This window comes from Hypanus sabinus, chromosome 15 (genome assembly GCF_030144855.1).
Source record: "Hypanus sabinus isolate sHypSab1 chromosome 15, sHypSab1.hap1, whole genome shotgun sequence".
NCBI classification, from domain to species: Eukaryota; Metazoa; Chordata; class Chondrichthyes; order Myliobatiformes; family Dasyatidae; genus Hypanus; species Hypanus sabinus.
The window spans coordinates 26082193-26095156 of NC_082720.1; positions in this window are offsets into that span (position 1 = coordinate 26082193).

The following is a 12964-nucleotide window of genomic DNA, read 5'->3' on the forward strand; positions in this document are numbered from 1 at the left end:
TTTAAACTCCTTCAAGGTAGGCATACCTCGAAAACACTTTGCAGTGTAGCAGTGAGTCATAAACACAAGAGAATTTTGTAGATGCTGAAAATCCAGAGCAACATCCGTAAAATGCTGGAGGAACTCAACAAATCAGGCAAATATTTATTATTATTATTGTTGTTGTTGTTGTTGTTGTTGTTGTTGTTGTTGTTGTTGTTGTTGTTGTTATTATTATTATTATTATCTGCAATTATTTGCAATTGAAACTTCCAGTTCTTGGAGGTCAATAATGGTGCAGTACAATAATTAGATTAAGGAATCCACAGGAATTTAATTACTTCCCAAGAGGTCTGATTCCAAGATGTGCTAACTAAATTTGTATGCTGAATTCTTATCCATATATTATTCTGGGAACCATTGATATCTAAGTGAGCAGAGGGGAGTGGTTGAGAGTGTACTATGAGGCAGGGTTGAAGTGGTATGAGAGGGATAGTCTGTGGAGGTACACCTTTGTGCAAATGTCTTAGCAACATAAATATAGCTAGGGTACTGTATTTGTCATCATGGAGTGGAGATCGAGTTTGTAATTCTAGTGGGAGCAATGGATGTTTGGAATAGTAAGGTTGGAGGGGTGGTGGACTGGTGGCAGAATAGGATTGCCAGAGGAAGGGGGTGGTGTGGGTGCAGACCACCCAGCACTGAGACACCAGGCAAGCTAATTTGATTCCAAACAATTGGTTTATTGATAATTACAGAATGTCTCTTTGGTGCTTCCCACTCCCTCCCCTCTCCCTTCCTCTTTTCCCAACCATGATTCCCTTCTCCCTGTCCCCTTCACACTCTCAGTCCACAATAGAGACCCATACCAGAATCAGGTTTATCATCACTCACATCAGTCATGAAATTTGCTGTTTTTTTCTGGCAGCAGTACAGCACAATATATAAAACTGCTACAGTACTGCGCAAAAGTCTTAGACACCTCAGGTATATATACAGTATGTGCCTAAGCAGCTTCCACACTACTGTATGTACTATTTAACAGTAGCCAGCCCTATCTACCAGAGTTCAAAGAGTAAATAAAATTTAAACAGGGATATGATCACGAGGAAAACATATGTTGAAAAAAGAATGTGTAAAGACTGAATTGATCACAAATTTGGACAATTGGCTCAATGATGTGATATAAACATGCATACAGTGGCCTCTTCATTTGGTACCTCTTGTACCTAGCAAAGTGGCTACTGAATGTATGGTCATGGTCCTTTGCTGCTATAGCCCATCCACTTCGAGGTTTACATATTGTGTGTTAAGAGATGATGTTCTGCACACCAATGTTGTAGCACGTAGTTGTCTGAGTAACTGTCACTCTCCTGGCAGCTCAATCCCATCTGACCATCCTCCTCTGACTTCTCTCATTAATAAGGCATTTTCACTCAGAGAACTGATGCTCACTGCATGTTGCTTCTTTTTTTCCACACCATTCTCTGTAATCTAGACTGTTGTGCATGAAAATCCCAGGAGATCAGCAGTTTCTGAGATAATCAAACCACCCCGTCTGCCACCAAAAATTTCATTCTCGATCAAAGCAACTCAGATCACATTTCGTCCCCATTCTGATGTTTAGTCTGAACAATTGAAATTCTAGATGATGTCTGCATGCTTTTATGCATTGAGTTGCTGCCACATGATTGGCTGATTAAATATTTGTACTGACAAGTGGCGTCCGAGTGTAAGTAGACCCAGGGTTTCAAATTGATCCCTTGGAAGAGCTAACAGTCCAATATCATCCCCAGCTTCCTTCTGTGATTGCCATTTTATTAATAGCAAAAATAGAAATGTATCTGCAGAGAAAGAAACAGAATTAGCATTCCGAGTTAAACGTGTTTTATAAGAACTAAACTGAAATATTAATTCCATAAGAGCAAACACGAGGAGATCTGCAGATGCCGGAAATTCGAGCAAAACACAGAAAATGCTGCTGGAACACAGAAGGCCAGGCAGCATCTATAGGGAGAAGCACAGTCGACGACCCTTCGTCAGGGTCTCGGCCCGAAACGTCGACAGTGATTCTCCCTATAGATGCTGCCTGGCCTGCTGTGTTCCACCAGCATTTTGTGTGTGTTATATTAATTCCATACTTCTCTTCAAAGAGGCTACCCGGCTTGCTGAGTTTATCCAGAATTCCCTGCTTCCTTTAATTTAGATTTCTGGTATCTGCATTATTTTGCATATGGATTAGTGGCTGACTGGAAGGAGCTCAAATTGTGTTATGATAGTCTCTGTAATCTTCCAATGCCTCGTGTTAGAGATAAGTTTTAATCAGCTGGGCAGCAAGCCATAAGATGGCTGGTGCCTGTAAATGTGAAGCATACAAAAGCAGTGAGCAAGAAGAGACTGGCTAGCCTATCAACCCTACAACATGCTCCGAGGGAAAGCAGAACATGGCACTCAGCCCATTTCCTTCTTCGGTTCCGTTCCTACAAACTAGAGGCTTAGATTCTCCTAGGAGAGGCAAAATATGTATGGAGAAGATCCCTGGGAATACAAAGAAAAGTTGTAGAGTGATAAAGGACAATGGAAAATTCTTCTATTATCATATTGAGCAGTCTTTGGTCCCTTATCTAAGAAAAGATATGCTGGCATTGGAGAGAGTTCAGCCAGAGGAGGTTCACAAGAATGATTCCAGATATGAAGGTGTTAATATGTAATTGGCATTTGATGACTGTGGGGCTATACTCTCTGGAGTTTAGAAGAATAATCTCATTTAAACATTGAATATTGAAAGGTCTTGATAAATTGGATTGGAGAGGATGTTTCCTATAGTGGGGGAGTCTGGGACCAACGGGTACATCCTCAGAATAGAGGGATCTCCCCTTAGAATCATGGAGTCATAGAAATGTACAGCAAAGAACCATGCCCTTTGCCCATTTAGTCCCCAACAAAACCATTTAAACTGCCCACTCCCATCGACCTGCACAGGAACATTAGCCTGCCATACCCTGACCATCTATATACCTATCCAAACTCCGCTTAAACAATAAAATATAGCTCACATGCACCACTTATGCTGACAGCTCATTCCACACTCTCAGAACCCCATATTCAGCTTAAACTTTTCACCTTTCACCCTTAACCTGGGACATCTGGCTGTAGTCCCACCCAACCTCAGTGGAAGAAGCCAGCTTGTAGTTACCCAATCTATAGTCTCCATAATTTTGTCTTTCTCTATCAAATCTCACTATCTTCTACATTTCAAAGATTTAAGTCCTAACTTATTCAATCTTTCCTTATAACCTAGGCCCTTCATTTCTGCCAAAATCCTTCTCTGTAGTCCTTCAACTTTATTTACAACTTTCCCGTAAGGAGGTGACCAAAGATCTTATTCAACTTCTTCATAACGTCCCATCTCCTGCCCTCGGTAGTCTGATATAAGGCCAATGTGCCAAAAGCTTTCCATATGTCCGTAAGTACCTGTGACACCACTTTCAACAAATTATAGAGTTGCATTCCCCAATCCCTTTGTTCTACCACACTCCTCAGTGCCCTACTTACACTGTAAAACCTACCCTGGTTGGTCCAACCAAAGTGCAACACCTCGCACTTGTCCGTATTAAATCCCATCTGAAAAGCTTCAGCCCATTTTTGCATTTGACACAGATCCCTCTGCAAGCTTTGATGGCCTTCTTTTCTGTCCACCACACCTCCAATCTTGGTTCCATCCAATGTGCTGATTCAGTTAAATACATTGGCATCCAAATCGTTGATAAAGACAAACAATGGACCCAGCGATCCCTGAGGCACTCCACTAGTCACAGGCCTCCAGTCAGAGAGGCAACCATCTATTACCACTCTTCAGCTTCTCCCAAAAGCCCAATATTTAATCCAATTTACTACCTCAGCTTGAATACCGAGTGACTGAAAACTTCTTGGCCAACCTCCCGTGTGGGACCTTGTCAAAGGCCTTGCTAAAGTCCATCCATTTTCCTGGTAACTTCCTCGAAAATGTCATTACATTCATATATGTCCCAAGTGCGGAGAGAGAGAGAAACTGAAGTGTGTCGACAGTTCATAGGCTTTAATGCAAAGAATTAGAGAGAAAAGAAAACAATAAACACTAGGCCAAACGGGACTCTCGAGTCTCTAAAACTCTCAAGTGGAAAACAATGCTAACGTTGTGGCTGAAAGGAATATCTAAATATAAAACAAATATCACTAGTCTTCAGCGTCAGTTGACTCAACAGTCCACTTTCTCAGGCAAGGCTGAATGCAAGCAGGCAGCAAAACGTTGCCATGCTTTACTCCAGCCTCGACAAGTGCTAATGATGAAAAGATTGGAGTTAAATACCATCACAATGAACATAATTAGCTGACACATGCATATTCATTAGCGCAACTGCTGAATCTGCTGTGCAGCCGAATTCGTGGTTGTGACAGGACTCCCCTCCCGAGGTGCAGCCCCGTAGACACCACAGACCTGTGTCCACTGGAAGTTCCTGATGAGCAACTCCTCCAAAGTGTCCTTCTCTGAGATACAAGTACTTTCTTCAGGACCATACCCCTCCCAATTCACAAGGTACTGCACCTTACCGCGTACCTGACGAGATGCCAGGGGATGCCGCACTGTATAGACCAGAGAACCATCTATCAAGTGGGGAGGAGGGGGAGGTGGGTGACTGGGTCCAGGGGAGAGGTAGCAACTGGTTTGAGCTGGGAAACACAGAATATTGGGTGGACCTTCAGTGATGCCGGTAGACGCAATCTATACAAGACTGTGTTGACAGCCTTTTTTACTACAATGGTCCCACGTAGCTGAGGCAAACTTGTGGCTCTGGACTTTAAGGGGAAGACCCCTTGATGCCCACCAGACCTCCTGTCCTGGCTTGAATGGCCTTATCTGTCGACGGAGCCGATCAGCCTGCTGAGCATGATGTTTCTGGGTGCGCAACAGAGAAGCCCTGGCTCATCTCCAGGTACGCTTATAGCACTGGATCAGCTGATCTGCAGCAGAAACTCCTACAGCAATCTACTAGTCAGGGAAGAGTGGTGGCTGGAAACCCTTCTGGCATTCAAAGGGATACATACCAATGGAGGGCAACTGGAGGTTATTGTGGGCGATCTGTGCCAAAACCAATTGGGAACTCCAGGACCTCGGGTTGGAAGAGGCAAGACAGCACAGGGTTGTCTCCTACTCCTGGTTCACTCTCTTAGTCTGGCCGTTAGATTGGGGGTGGACACCAGGAAACAGGCTAGCTGCGGTTCCTCCAAGAAAGCAGAAAACATTCCAAAAGCGAAAAGTGAAATGTGGTCCATGATCAGAAACCATGTCTTACTCCCTGGAGATATTTGAACGCAGATGCCAGTGGGGAAGAGGTTAACGGTTGTTCACAGTGATGTTGTTCAAGGGCCAATAATTGATGCAAATGGAGCTTACCATCTTTCTTGCTCACAAGAAAGAAGCCTGCTGCTGTCAGCGAGGTTGATGGATGGATAAACCTAATGATCAATGTCTCCTTAATGTATTCCTCCATGACCACCATTTTAGGATGAGGGAGGGAAAAGAGCCCGCCCTAAGGAGGACCAGTGCCAGGTAGGAGGTTTATGGCACAGTTGTATGGCTGATGTGGGGGCATGGTGGTGGCCATCCTTTTAATGGAGACCTCAAGTAGATCACTATATTCATCCAGAATCCCAGACAGGTCCACTGGAGCTTGAGCTGGACCCAGACAGATAGACAGGCATGCCAGTTCCCACTCTTGGAGTACCTTCAGAGAGCACTCAATCAGTGGGTCGTGTCGGGATAACCAGGGACAACCAAGTACCAGTAGGAGTTCAAGCAATTTAACCAGATAGAAAATAAGTTCTTCATGATGTTTGCCTTCAAGCACAAGTTGGAGGAGTTGGGTGGAAAGGTGGATCTACCCATTTCACAAAGGTCCACCATTGACCTTTTCTCTTAATTTTTGAGCCAGAACTCCCCATCTTTGCCATCTTTGAGCTAGAGAGATGTCCAAGAGATTCCCGGCTGCACTGGAATCGATGAACACTTTAAATTCATGGGTCTGAGACCTCCACGACAAGTAAGCTGTGAGCATTACAGAATTAGAGAAGCTGACTGAAGAAAGAACTGACCCATCAGGTGGGCAGCCTCCTGACCTCATACAGGAAAGTCAAAAACACTGCAACAAAATGTCAGAAAGACTGCGCTGCAGGGTGCGTTTCCTCTCATAAGGCATTGAGTGGAGGTCCATCTAGGAGATTGACCATGTATGCCAGTTTTCATGCAACATCACCAGGATGACCAGACTGGGCTTGGAATGTCAGCTGCATTGGATAATGAAATTCCTGAAACCATCGGGATCAGCAGAATATCTGCCTGGTGGTGGCCTACTTGGTTCCCCGGAATCTGTGGGGGTCCGAAGGCATGAGTCAGTTTGGTCCGTGTGCAGGAGTATTAGTAGCAGAGATTGTCGGGGCAGCAGAAAATGAGGACCTACGAAATGCTGGGAGTGGGACTGAAGAGGGCAGCAGCTGTTGCATTTCATTGGCGAGAACGCTAATGTCTGTCAGCTGATGTTGGCTGTCCACAGCGAGCTTGTGCATGGCAGCCACGAGAGCGGAAATTGCAGACACCTGAGTCCGATTGTCTGTGATGAGTCGTTGAACAGTTGGGGTGAGGGATGATATCTGTTCCTCCAGATGAGACTGGGCTTGTTGGCACAAGATCGTCTGACTTACTTTTTCCAGAACTTCACTCAGAACAGATTCAAATGCCTATCACTTGTTCCCTACCTGACCAATGAATCTCAGGGCCAAGGCCAGCTGCCGTCTCTGTTGGGTCCATCTTTGTGTGGTTGAGACTTGCTGTAACTACATTTGGTTATGGCCCAATTGCAGGGGGGAGAGAGAGAGAGAGAGAGAGAGAGAGAGAGACACTGAAATGTGTCAATAGTTCACAAAGTTTAATGTGAACAGAGGTTAGAGGGAAAGGGAAACAATAAACGCTCGGTTAACTAAAATTCTCAAATGGAAAACAAAGCCAACACTGTGGCTGAAAGGAATAACTAAATATCAAATGAATATCACTAGTCTTCAGAGTCAGTTGACTCGACAGTCCAATTTCTCAGGCAAGGCCGAATGCAAGCAGGCAGCAAAATGTTGCTGTGCTTTGCTCAAGTCTCAACAAGCACTACAGCAAAAAGAATGGGATTAAATACCACCACAATGAGATAATAATTAGCTGACAAATGCATATTCACATGCACAATTTCTGAATCTGCTGCTCTGCTGAATCTGTAGTTGTGCCAGAAAAATTATAAGGTTACTTAGACATGACCTACCTTCGCACAAAGCCATGCTAACTATGCATAATCAGTCCATGACTATCCAAATACTCATATATCCTGTCTGTTAGAATACCTTCCAATAACTTTCCCAGACTCACTGGCCTATAACTTACTATTTTAAGTTTGGAGCCTTTCTTAAGCAGCACAATATTGGCTATCTTCCAATCCTTCAGTCCCTATCCTGTCACTGTGAATAATTTAAATATCACTGCTAGGGCCCTGGAAATTACTGCACTTGCCTCCTGTAGGGTCCTCAGGAACACCTTGTCAGGTCCTGGGGGTTTATCCACCCTGATTTGTCTCAGAATAGAAAATGCCTCTTCCTCTGTAATCTGTATAGGGTCCGTGAAGTTGGTGCTGCTTTGCCTCACTTCTATCGACTCTGTCTGAGTAAATACAGATGAAATAAAAACATTTAAGATTTCCACTATCTGTTTTAACTCCACACGTGGATTATCATTCTGATCTTCCGGAGGATCAATTTTGTCTCTTACAATCCTTCTGCTCTGAACATATCTGTGGAATTCCTTAGGATTCTCCTTCACCTTGTCTGTTAGGGCAACCTTGCTGCTCCTTTTAGCCCTCCTGATTTCTTACTTAAGTGTTTGCTTGCATTTCTTAGATGCCATAAGCACCTCATTTTTTCCTACCTTCCTATACCTGTGACACACCCTTTTTTAAAACTAGGGCCTCAATATCTCTTGAAAATCAAAGTTCCCTACACCTAACACATCTGCCTTTTATTCCAACAAGCACATACAAGCTTTGCACTCCCAACAATTCTCTTTTAAAGGCTTCCCACTTACCGAGTACGTATTTGCCAGATCTGCCCAATCCACACTTGCCAGATCTTTTCTGATACCATCAAAATTGACCTTTCTCCAATTTAGAATCCTAACCTGTGGTTTTGCATATCTACTTTGAAACTAGTGACATTGTGATCACTCTGTCATTGGGACTTCTTTGCAATGATTAAGGAACCTTTCCTGAGCATACTTGACAAACTGTGTCCCATCTAGTCCTTTTACAGTATGGGAGTCTCATTCAATATGTGGACTGTTAAAATCAACTACTATACAACCTCATGTTTCTTGCAACAGTGTACAATCTCTCTACAAAACTGTTCCTCTAAATCCCTCGGACTATTGGGTAGTAATATGTAAAATAGCCCCATGAGTGTGATCATACCTTCCTTATTTCACAGTTCAACCTTTAAAACCTGACTAGACAAGTTCTCCAGTCTGTCCTGATTGAGCACTGTCGTGACATTTTCCCTGACTACTAATGCCATCCCTCCTCTTTTAATGTCTCCCATTCTGTTGTGTCTAAATCAACTGAACCTCAGAATATTGATCTGCCAGTCCTGCTCCTCCTGCAACTAAGTCTTACTAATGGCTAAAATATCATAATTCCAGGAGTTGATCCATGCCCTAAGCTAATCCACCTTTCCTATGATACTCCTTGCAATGAGATGTGTGCAGCTCAGGGTGCTAGTCGTACCATGCACAGCCTTTTGATTCTTGACTTGTCTGAGGTCTTACCAACATCTTTCACCATAACTTCTCCGTTAACTGTTCTGGTACTCTGGTACCCATTCCCCTGCAACCTAATTTAAACCCACCATGCAGCACTAGCAAACTTTTCCACTAGGATATTAATCCCTTTCGAGTTCAGGTGCAAACCATCTCTTCTGTACAGGTCTACCTTCACTAGAAGAGATCACAATGATCCAAAAATCTTATGCCCTCCCTCCTACACAAACTCCTTAGTCATGTGTTAACTTGTGTAATCTTCCTGTTTCTGACCTCACTAGCACATAGCATGGGTAGCAGTTCTGATACCATGTCCTTGTAAGTCCTGCCCTTTAACTTAGCACCTAACTCCCTGAACTCTCTTTAGAGAACCTTGTCTCTCTTCCCTACCTATGTTCATGGTACCTAAATGGACCATGACCTCTGGCTGTTCACCTTCCCACTTAAAAATGCTGAAGACTCAATCCAAGATATCCCATATCCTGGCACCAGGGAGGCAACTTACCAACCAGAAACCTCTTTTTTGCCCACAAAATCTCCTGTTCGTTCCCCTAACTAATGAATCCTCTATCACAACAGTGTGCCTCTTCTCCCTCTTTCCCTTCTGAGATACAGAGAGAGATTCAGTGCCAGAGGCCTGACCACTGTGACTTTCATCTGCTAGGTTTAGAACAGAGTGAAGTAGGAATTTCTTAAGCCAGATGGTGGTGAATCTGAGGAATTCATTGCCACACACTGCAGTAGAGGACAAGTATATTTATAACAGAGGTTGACAGGTTCTTGGTTAATAAGGATGTCAAAGATTATGGGGAAAAGGTAGAAGAATGGAGTTGAAACATGATGGATCAGTAGAGTAGAATTGATGGCCCAAATGGCCTGCATCTTATGGTTTACCTCTGAGGCATCGAGATTTTTCAGAAGGGAAAACTGTAGAGGGATTAAGGCTAGATATTGCTGAAGTATTAAAAGTGTCCAGTCTCTGTGTTCTGTGCTACCACTGGGTGGCATCCTGGAGGTTACAGAGGTTCAGGTGGTAGCGCTTTGCTCAGATGAAGCAGATTATGCCAGCAGCAGGGATCCATCATGGTAATAGCTTGACGTCAAGAGCTGTTTAATATTAGTGCCTGCTTATTACCAGGATCAGATAAGCTAAGTGATTGGGGTATCCTGTACGATTAGTAGAAGTAACTATCTACTTCCAAGTAAATCTTAAAATAGTTCCAGTGCAGAACAAATCAGTTGACTAGACTATAGCCACCTAATCACAGCCCCTTTCCCAGGAAAACCTTTTGTCTTTTGTTACTGTTTAGTAAGTGATGTCTAGCGGAAATTGCATAAAATTGGTTTTCATTGTTCTCTGTTACCGAAGCAGACACATTATAGATTCATCAAGGTGAAGTTTGCAACAATGCAAAGTAGATTTAGCTATGGATCAAAACATACTGTACAGTGCAATTTGATTACAAAATTACCTCAATGCAATTTGGTGAGTAGTGAGCGATCAGCAGAGTTAGAAGGCATTGTGAACACGCAATAACTAAATAGAATTGAAATCAAGTTAAAAAAGTTTAACTGTCTAGAATATTTTTAATGTTCCTTTTATTCATGGAAGTCAGCCAACCTGAAGATTTCAGGAATACTTGTCTTCCTCATGATTCACTGATTTCAGTCCAGCAGCTGTTTTGAAGGGCTGAGGCCATTAATGCAAAACATTATCGTTAAATAAAATTGAAAGGGAAAGCATCATGTAAATGGGAAGAGCAAGGAAGTGATAGTCTGACACATAGTTTAGACATCCATGGCTCTCTGTCTCCAGCTGAATTGAAAACTATAGAAACGAGGGAATGGACTTCCATCTGAAAAGGCAGATCACTTTAATGTGTCAGTGAAACAGCAGAATATCTGACTGTTCAGCTCTCTCACGGAGCTTAACTCCTAAATCCATGAGCTTCTGACTAAGAAGCAAGAACTTCAACCTTGGGTTGCTTATAAGTCCTTGCTGCAAAACCACTGCGGTGAAAATAATAGGGCAAGAATAGAAATATTTATGGAATTGTGTGCTCAAATGGTGCTATACTCTGGGGCAATTGCCAATTTAAGCTCAAAATTGATCGAGAAACATGATTGATACTGCTTCTCCATTGTGGAATTGAATTGCTGGTCTCCTTGCAATTGCTGCTGCTTTGTATAATGGGTGGACAGCATAATTTTTCAATCAATGTGACACTTATGTAAGATTAAAATGTACAAATGTGCTGAAGCAACAGCATGGATCTCAGCAAGATCCACACATCCGCTGATTGTGAGCCATTATCTAACTGGTAAGAAGGTGCAAGAAGCAGTGAGGGTGCTCTGACCACCAGTCCATGGAGAATTGACAAGGTGAAGGTCGGGAGAGGCATGCAAACTCTCATGAGAAATACAGGTAATGAGAAATAGGAACTCCATGGTAACGGAAATAAAAAGTTTTAAGCAGCTCAATCATGTGTTTGATATCCAAGATGATGCTGATTGAGCAGAAATGTGCACTGGAGAATGTTTTCTACACTGCAGCCATTACTAATCAAGATACACAGCAAATCTGAGATTGAATAGATGAGACGTGAACAATGAGATAGATTATTCACCAAACCTCAGGTGTAACAAATACATCATTGCAGCTAAGGAGATCTCAAAGGTCACAAAGCCCATAAGTTCAATTGAACTTATAACCAATTGATATTATAACTATTATTATTTAACATTTTTATAATGTGTTAGTTGATTTATTACTCAGGTCTTTTCTTTAAGGGAGAAATATACTGTAAGTGTAAGTCTAGCTTTAGGCATTGAATGCACCAATTGGTATGGACTGAGTACTTTGATGTACCTGAGGCAGTTCTTTCATTGAGACTCACTGCCTCTAAAATGTGAACATCAAAAAATAAACCTGCAGATGCTGGAAATCTAAATTAAAAACAGAAAATGCTGAGAATGCTCAGTAGGTCAGGTGTCATTTGCGGGAAAAGGGACACAGTTCTCTCCCCACAGATGCAGTCTGAACTGTTGAATATTTCCAGCATTTTTTGTTTGTACCTTGACTTCAGCAGACCCCTGTTAACTTGCTGGTGGAAGTAGCAGCACAGAGGAAGTTGCAGGTGGTGAAGATACTGTAAATACTTAAAACATTTCAGGGCTTTGAGGTAGACGAAGGAAAAGTAATTGAATAATTCTTCCAAAGGGCTGATGCAGGCATAATGGACTCAGTCTAACTCAATTCAATGAAAGGAATAAGAGATAATCACTTCAGTTTTATTATCTTATGCACTGTGGTACAGTGAAAAGCTTTTGTTTGTGTGCCATCCAGCCAGATGATGTCTTACATAAGTTCATGGGAGTAGTGAAAAAGAAAACAGAATGCAGACTGCAGTGTTTCAACTACAGAGACAGTTCAGTACAGAATAGCAAGGAGCATGACAAGGTCAATTGGGAAATCAAGTGTTCATCTTTAGCCTACGAGAGATCTGTTTAATGGCAAACTCCAGAACAGGTCCCACTTCTTTGTTGAAAGTAATTTCAACAACGGTTTGTTAATTTCTACCATTGTGTAGTGTGCAGCATTTGCTGTATTAGAAATAAAACAATTTCTATTTATCAATAATAAATGTAAAATGTTCAAGGTAAATTTATTATTAAAATATATGTATGTCACATATACTAACTTGAGAATTATTTTCATCATTCATTCACAGTGTAACAGTCACAAGAGAAAGGAAAAAAAATAGTATGTGAATTCTGATACGGAAATCAAAATTGCCCCAGCATACCCTGTGCAGGTGGTTTTGAAACACATCTGGGTACCTGACAGAGCTTGCCAATGATTGGAGTAAAGGTAACTTTGTTGGTGATTGACCTCATAAATGAGACTGTTTCAAATCATTTTGAGTCAGACACTGTGCTTAAGATGGCTAAAACGAATGATTAGACGAGACAGCTCCGGTTACATGGAAATAACCATGAGCTTTCCATAAGGTTTATAGGTCTGTAATGGGGCTATTCACAGGCTGTTGTAGCCTTCTAAATAAAATAAAACAGTTCTTCCAGGTGAGGCAACACTTCACTTGTGGG